This window comes from Crocodylus porosus, unplaced genomic scaffold, assembly GCF_001723895.1.
Source record: "Crocodylus porosus isolate Cpor-Errol unplaced genomic scaffold, CroPor_comp1, whole genome shotgun sequence".
Lineage (NCBI taxonomy): Eukaryota > Metazoa > Chordata > Crocodylia > Crocodylidae > Crocodylus > Crocodylus porosus.
Genome location: NW_017728949.1, coordinates 301,259 through 309,719, shown reverse-complemented (window position 1 = coordinate 309,719; position 8,461 = coordinate 301,259). Strand labels below are relative to the sequence as shown.

At 54.7% G+C, this 8,461-nt stretch overlaps 3 long non-coding RNA genes across 5 annotated transcripts in view; all 3 read right to left on the bottom strand.

The window, feature by feature from the left end:
- The window catches only part of LOC109322676, a 7,349-nt gene extending 827 nt beyond the window's left edge, over window positions 1–6,522 (bottom strand). The window contains exon 1 of the long non-coding RNA XR_002104457.1: window positions 6,393–6,522. This is a non-coding gene — a long non-coding RNA (uncharacterized LOC109322676). The remainder of the gene's footprint in view (window positions 1–6,392) is intronic.
- LOC109322675 overlaps window positions 1–8,458 on the bottom strand; it is a 12,602-nt gene extending 4,144 nt beyond the window's left edge. Inside the window, exons 1-4 of one of the 3 annotated variants that reach the window (XR_002104455.1) lie at window positions 8,199–8,458; window positions 8,024–8,119; window positions 6,885–7,777; window positions 6,593–6,774 (exon numbers count right to left, since the gene is read on the bottom strand). This is a non-coding gene — a long non-coding RNA (uncharacterized LOC109322675). Of the gene's footprint in view, window positions 1–6,592; window positions 6,775–6,884; window positions 7,778–8,023; window positions 8,120–8,198 lie in introns of those variants that run through there. The other 2 variants (XR_002104456.1, XR_002104454.1) reach the window with 2 other exon arrangements.
- LOC109322677 lies at window positions 2,148–6,274 on the bottom strand. The gene is made up of 2 exons (XR_002104458.1): window positions 6,174–6,274; window positions 2,148–2,349 (listed from the first exon to the last, which is right to left on the bottom strand). It is a non-coding gene; the product is annotated as an uncharacterized LOC109322677 (long non-coding RNA).
- Window positions 8,459–8,461: the final 3 nt, after the last annotated feature.

Genomic DNA, 8,461 nt, shown 5'->3' with positions numbered 1-8,461 from the left:
ACCCCACCTGACTTCCTGCCCTTTGGGCAGGGGGCTGGACTCGATGATCTCCCGAGGTCCCTTCCAGCCCTAATGTCTTTGAAATCTATGACAGACACACACGTGCAGAGACACAAGCAGTAAACATTATTCCCAACACTGAAGGGGAGCCTGTGGCAATAGCAACATCCAGGCAGAGAAAGGACCCAGTGCTCTACCTCAGCAAAATCTAGGAAGGGGCAAGATCTACAGCAACGTGCCAAAAGCAAATCTGCCGCAAGTCCAAAAACTCCACACACAAAGACACAGGCTTTCCTCAAGCACAGCAAGACAGGAGACCCCAGCTGGACCCACTGGCACCAAAATCACAAATGACACACCCAAGGTGCCTGCCCCGCATACTAGACAAACTGACCAGCAAGCATGAAGCTTCAGACACGGTCCCACACAGACAACTCACATGCAAAGGCCTCGCACACAAAGAGCAAACGCACTGTGCAGCATCCAGCCTGCTTCATCCTCCATGGACAAAGCTTGGCTCCACTCCCTGAACCAGCATTTGCTGGCATCTACACGAGCCAGAACCCTACACAGGACAGAACAGATGGTCACCCCAAGAGACGCAACCCAAACAAACAGAAGAAAGGACTCGTTGGAGTCTCCGAGGCAGGCCTGGCCAGGGTGTTCCCCGTCCAGCCATAGGAAAAGCCAAGGCCTCTCCCCGAGAGCCAGCACTCGCCACACCTGGCATCACACTGTTCTGTCTCCAGCCCTCCCCCAGCCTGCTCACCGTCCTCTGGACACAGGGGACACAGGCACCGCCCGATGGCACACAGGAAACTTCACTACCAAACAGAAGGGCAGACCACAACCCAGTGCCCAACCTGAAGACAATCCCACGCCGCTCCGAGTAACATCTTTCCTGCTGCAGGCTCTGTCCATGCCTCCCTCCAAGAGAGCCAGAAGTGACCACAGGTGCACGGCCACCCGCTTCCGCACGGTGGTGGCACTAGGTCTCGTCACCTCTACCCGAGCTCTTCCCCACTCAGGGTCCAGATAGTTGCATCGCCCCCCAAACAAGCAATTACCACACAACACAGTATTCACATCTCATGGTACTAAGGAGAGAGATGCACCCCCCCACCCCGCCCCAGTCTCCAAAAGCAGCCACCCCCCGCAAAAGGCACACAGGGTACAGTCAAACCCCTCCCAAAGGAGGGGACCAATTTACATGCAAGCACTCCCATCCTTCCACCTCTGGGAAGAGCAAAGGAAGAATAAACAGTGCTGCTGTGGTTTTCAGCATCAAAATGGAAACAAACACTAGTGACACACCGAGACACAACACAGAGTACCGTTCCCAGAACTGAAGGGAGGCCAGCGGCAGCAGCAGCACCCAGGCAGAGACTGGCACCAACTCCTCCACCCCAGCACACCCAAAGGCAACATCTGTACCCACATACAATTAGCAAACTCTGAAACCCCCAAAATACTCAAAGTCTATTTTCAGCCTTTACAAAGACTCAGGACTCACAGCCAGGCTAAACCCAACCCAGGCTTACACTGCCCAGCTCAAGGCAAACCTGAGGGCCACAATCCTCTCTTTTGCATCATTGCCTGGGAACCCTGGAGCTCTAGACACTATCCCACACCCTGCCAACTATCACCAGAGCAAACCAGCCACTCCACCCCCCCACTCTAACCAAACCCACTTTTCAGCACCCTGTTCCTCCATCTTCCATCACAACATGTCCTTGCATCCTTTGCCCCCACAAGACCAAGGCCACTGGAAAAAGAACAAAACCCTCATCACCCCAAACAGGGGACACAAGGGCACCGAATCAGAGCCAAGGGAAGCTCCTCTCCAAACCTCCAGCACATACACCCAGCACCACTACCTGAGCTCTCAAACGCTTGCCTCTGGCCAGCCCGAGCTGCATATTCACAGGCAATTGAGAAGTCACCTAGCCTACACAGGGCACAGCCACCACAGGAGAGCCCTCATCTCCAACAGCCACTGCTCACCACAGCCACAATCACGCTGCTCTTTGTCCAGTCGTCCTCACAGCCAGAAGAGGGAGTGGAACTGCACCACCTGCAAAGGTACAGACACAAAACCTCCTGGAAACATCGAAGAACAAGCGTGGAACAAGTGGTGAGGCAGGAAAACAAACGCATCACACTGCTCCATGGGAGCTCAGACCCACCACACGCTCCAGCCACGCAACACCATAAAGGTAGAGGCCTCGCACCATGCCATTCGGGAAGTCGCAACAGGGCTGCCCGCTTCCTCCTCCACCATCTCTGGGGCTCTTCACCTCATCTTCCCAGTGTCTGTTTCATAGGCCAGAAGCCTTCACAAGATGACTCCTCCACACACAAAAAAAGAATGGCAACTGTCACTATCAACAACTCAGAGGCCTCACAGCACTGGAGACAATGCCCGTGCCCTGCCAAGACTGCACACACAACTTACCCCCCCAAATCCCCAACCCACAGCTGTAACAGGACAGCCAGACCCCTCTCAGGCCTTTCCCTTCAATAACAAGGAAAGCAATTTAGATGCACAAACAGTGGTCTCCTGCCAGATCTGGGAACAGCAGAAAAAGGCTGCAGTGACTTGGAAGACAACAATACAAATGGAAAGGCACACAGACATAGGACAAACCATTCCCAGCACTGGTGGCAGAGCCTGTGGCAAGACAGATGGGTAGGCAAACACAGACCAAACTTCTGCCCCAGCAAAACCTGGAGCAGGCCAGACACCGGCACCCACATGTTCAACAGACCCAGCTCACGGAGCCAAAAAAGCAAGTGCCAGGGCAGGCAGGAATTCTCGAGCCTCACGCAGAACCTGATGCAGGACCCCCGGCCGCAGCACACCACCGCAAGAGACAAGGGTAAGCTCAAAACCCACAAATGCCCTGCTTCAGCATCACTGCCTAGGATCGCTTAACCCAGGGCACCGTGCCAGACCAGGGCCTTCCCACCACACCCACCCTCCCCCACCCCAACCCAAAGCACCTTCCAGCATCCTGCTCTGCTCCCTCCATGACCACTGTTCTGCTCCACTCCTTAGCCCTCTTCCTTTTCCTCTGCACATACCAGGACCGTGCAGACAACGGACAACAAGGATTGACTGCAATGAGCAAAACTAAACACGAGATAAGCAAACCACTGAGGAACTGCCACAATACACAGCAAGTGAAGGGAGCACCTCAACACGCTGCAGAGGGCACACAGAGAGGACGCAGACACCAGGGGGAAGGGCTCAGCCCTGAGAACCAGCACTCGCCACACATGGCCTCACACTGCTTCGTCACCCCTCGTGCAGCCTTCCTGGCCATGGCTTCCCCATAGAGGAGGCAAGCACCTGCAGAGGGTGCAAAGGAAAAACCTCAGCACAACAGGCACAGAAAACAACAAAGGGCAAAGCACAAACAACTGGCAGACTTGGACAAGCACACGCTGCTCCAGGCAAGAATTTGCCAACTACAGGATGTGGCCATTCAATGCCAACACACCATGCAACAGCCAATTCCTACTGCTTCATCCTCCATGGGCACTGCTCCACGGCACTCCCTGAGCCATCATACCTTGCCCTGCATGCAGGCCAGGATCTTACAAGGGACAAAACAGGCAGTCACTGCAGGAGCACAGCCCAACAGAAGGAAGCTGCAGTACAGCTCCCACGCCACACACACGCTCGCCGGCTCAGAGGTCTCCAAGGGGTGCCCAGCTAGCATGCCTCCCATTCAGCCACAGAAAAGGCCTTAGCCCCGAGACAGCCCTCACCATGCCTGGCGTTACACTGCTCCTTCTCCACCCCTCGCTTGCCCCTGCTTCAGTTCTCCTCCTCTCAGGATGCAGGCACCTCCTGAGGGCACACGGGCAACTTCACTATCAAACAGAAGGGCAAAGCACAAGCAACTGCCCCACTGGGACACAATCCCACACCGTTCCAAGTAACATCTTACTCACTACAGGCTCTGCCCACAACTCCAGCAAAAGGGCAGAGGCCTCCTTCCAGCTGACCCAGAAGTCACCGTGGGTGTGCAGCCGCCTGCTTCCTCCACTTCTTCAGTGGTTGCGGCTCTAGGTTGCTTCACCTCTACCTCACCTCTCCTTTGCTCATGGTCCAAACACTGGCATCACCCCAAAACAACAAGCAATTACTACATGGAACAGTATTCACATCTCATAGTACTGTGGGGAGACACCTCCCCCTCCAATCCACACCCCAGGGCTCCAGAACAGCACACAGCTACCCCCCCCGCCCCCAAACAAAACAGGCAGGGTGCAGTCAAGCCCCCCCCCAAAGCAGGGAACCAATTTTGGTGCCAACATGGCCCTCTTTCGAGGTCTGGGAAGAACAAAGGAAAAACAAAAAAGTGCTGCAGTGATTTAAAAAAAAAAAAAAACGTAGAAAGAAACACCAGTGACGAACCCAGAGAGACAGAACAAAGCGCAGTTCCCAGACCTGAAGGGAGGCCAGCGGCAGCAGCAACAGGCAGGCAGAGACGCACACACATGCTCCTCTACCCCAGCAGACCCAAGGGCAAGATCTGCACCCAGATGTCAGGGATCAACCCTATATAGCCAATGGCAGCTTTGAGACTTCACACAAATACAGCTCACAAGCAGGGTAAATCTAAACCAGGTTTATACCACCCAGCTCTGGAGGACAAGCTTGGTGGCCACAATCCCCTCCTTCAGCATCACAGCCCAGGAAGTGTGGCGCTCCAGACACTATCCCACACCAGGCATTACCTCCCTCACCTAAAAATCACCAGGGCAAATCCCACCCCCAGCAACTCTAACCCAGCCCTCCTTTCACCATCGTGTTCCTCCACCTTCCATCAACACGCCACAACGTGCCCTTGGATCCTCCTCCCCCACGAGATCAACAACAAAAACCTCAAATCGGCTCTAAGACGGGACATGAGGGCGCAGTCACAGAGGGGGAAAGCTCCTCTCCAAACCCCCAGCACATACATTCAGCCCCACTACCCACCAACTCACCTCTCAAAGACTTGCCTGTGGTCACCCAGAGCCAGATGTTCACAGGCAATCAAGCAGTCACCAATCACAGCAACCACCGTATGTAAGGCACAACCACCACAGGAGACCCCTCGTCTCCTACAGGCACCACTCCCCACAGCCACCATCATGCTGCTCATTCTCCACTCAGCCTCACAGCTGGAACGGGGAGGGGATACACCACCTGCAAAAGGGTACACACACAAAACCACCGGGGAACATGAAAGCGCGAGTGTGAAGAAGTGGTCCGACAAGACAAGATGACAAATACATCACGGAGCTCCAAGGAAGCTCAAACCCACTGCAGGCTCCAGAAAGGTGATGCCACAGAAGCAGGGGCCTCACGCAGGCAAAATGGGAAAGTGAGACAGGGCTGCCCATCTCCTCCACTGCCATCTGTGCGTATCTTCACCTCTTCTTCCAGGTGTCCGCCTCACAGGCCTGAAGCCTTGGCAAAACGGCTCCTCCACAGACAAGAGAGAGGCAATTGCCACCATCAGCAACTCCAAGGCCTCACAGCACAGGCGACAGTGGACCCTCCCTGGCAAGACTGCCAAGGAAATTTATTTTACCACCTCCCCCCATAGCTGCAAGTGTGCAGCCAGAGCCCACTCAGGAGTTTCCCTTGGCAGGCAAAGGAAACAATTGAGATGTGCAAACACAAGTCTCCTGCCACTTCTGGGAAGAGGAGAGAAAGGCTGCGGCGACTTTGAAAGCAACAAGACAAACAGAAAAGCACACGGACGCAGGACAAGCCGTTTCCAGCACCGGTGGGAGAGCCTGTGGCAAGACAAACAGCTAGACAGAGACATGCCCCAAACTTCTGCCCCAGCACAACCTGGAGAGGGCCAGACACCAGCACTCAAATGTTGGACCAAACCCAGCTCAGGGAGGCAAAAAAGCTAGTGGCAGGGGAAGGCAGGCAGGCAGGCATGCTCAAGCCTCATGTAGAGTGTCACCTGCCACAGATGAGGGACCCCTGGCCACAGCACACTGCCGCAAGAAATGAGGGAAACCTCAGCTTACACAGCAACCTGGTTGACCATAACTGCCTGGACTCACTGGACTTAGGACACCGTCCAACACCAGGGCTTTCCCACCACCCCCACTGACCCAAAGCACCTTCCAGCATCCTGCTCCTCTCACTCCCTTACCACTGCTCTGCTCCAGTCCTTAGCCCTCTCCCTCTTCCTCAGCGGTTTCCTTCTCCTGTGTTTCATTCTGCTCCTTGGGGTGAACGTCGGGTTTTTTGCTCTGTCAAAGACAGGCACCTGCTGAGGCTGCAAAGGAAAAACCTCAGCACAACGAGCAACAAAGAGCAAAAAAACCTGCCAGACTCAGACAACCCCAGGCCACTCCAAGCAATTTCATACCAATTGCCAGACCTGCCCATCCAGCACCGACACGCCATGCAGCATCGAGCGCCTCCCGCTTCATCCTCCATGGGCACTGCTCAGCTTCACTCCTTCAACCGGCAGTCATTTCCCTCTGCAAGGGACAAAACAGGCAGTCACCCCTAGAGGCACAAGTGAACAGAAGAAGAAACCCACAGGTACAATTCACAACACACACGCGCAGGCCCCAGCTCACAGCTCTCCAAGACGTGCCTGGCCAGGGGGCACCCATCCATTTCTGGAAAGGGCCTCAGCCCCAAGAGACGGCACTCTCAGGACCTGGCATCATGCTCTTCCTCCTCCTCCAGCACACTCTCGTCCCTCCTTGCCATCCTCTCCACACAGAGGACACAGGGGCCTCCTGAGGGCATACAAGAAACAAACAAACAATCACTGAAAAACCAAAAGGGCAAAACACAAGAAACTACCCCACTTGAAGACAATGCCACACCACTTCAAGTAACATCTTACTCACTGCAGGCTCTGCCCATGCACACAGCTCCACCCAACGGGCAGAGGCCTCCCCCTCCAGATAACCCAGAAGTGAGCATGGCTGCACAACCACCTGCTTCCACATCATGCTGGCTCTAGGTCTCTTCACCTCTTCTCCACTTGCAGTCCACACATTGACATCACACCCAAAACAACAAGCAATTACTACATGCAACAGTATTCACATCTCATAGGGCTGACAGCAGAGACACAACACATCCCACAACACTCCCACCCCCATGAAGCACACAGGCTGCAGTCAAACCCCACCCAAAGGAGGAGATCAATTTACATGCATACACGCCTATCCTTCCAGCTCTGGAAAGAGCAAAGAAAGAAAGAAAAAAAGTGCTACTGTGATTTTAGACAAAGTAGAAAGAAACGCCAGTGACACACCCAGAGACACAGGACAGAGCGCAGTTCCCAGAACTGAGGGGAGGCCAGTGGCAGCAGTGACAGCCAGGCAGAGGCACTGGCACCAGCCCCTCTGCCCCAGCACACCCAATGCCATGATCTGTACCCAGAAGCCAGGAGCAAACACTGAAACCGCCAATATACTCAAGGACAATTTTCAGCATTTACAAGGACTCAGGACTCACCACCAAGCTAAACCCAAATCAGGCTTACACCCCCTGCTCTGCAGCATCGCTAAGGGCCACCATTCCCTGCTTCAGCATCGCTCCCCAGACAGCGCGGACGTCCAGACCCCATCATACACCAGGGGTTTCCTCCCCCACCCAAGTACGACCAGGGAAAACACAACCCAGCCTCCCACTCTAACCCAGCCCACCTTTCAGGATCCAGTTCCTCCATCTTCTATCACCACAGCAGAACACTCGCTTTTATTCCTCTCCCCGACAACCTTGAGACCACTGGAAAAAGAACAGGAACCTCATCAGCCCACCGAGGGAATGCAAGGGCACCGACTCACAGGTAAGGCACGCTCCCCTCTCCAAACCCCTGTCATACATCCAGCCCCCCTACCCACTAATTCAGATCACAAAGGCATGCCTGTGGCCAGCCTGAGGGGCACACTCACAGGCCATCAAGGAGTCACCTAACCTACACAGGGCACAGCCACCACAGGAGAGCCCTCATCTTCAACAGGCACTACCCACCACAGCCACTATCGTGCGGCTCCTTGTCCAGTCATCCTCACAGCAGGAAATGGGAGCAGGCACACACCACCTGCAAAGCTACACACACCAAACCTCCTAGAAAAAAACATGAAAGAACAAGTGGCGAGGCAGGACAACAAATAGGTCACACTCCTGCAAGAAAGCTCAGACCCACCCCAAGTTCCAGCCAGGTGATGCCTCAGGGGCAGAGACCTCACATGACACAAATCACAAAGTTGCAACGGGGCTGCTCTTTTCCTCCTGCGCCATCTCTGGGGCTCTTCAGCTCATCTTACCACTGTCTACTTCACAGCCCTGAAGCCTGCAGAAGTTGGCTCCTCCACACACATAGGGAGACAAAGAAAAGGCAATTGCCATCATCAACGACTGAGAGGCCTCACAGCACTGCGCACAGTGGCCCCACCCTGCCAAGACTTT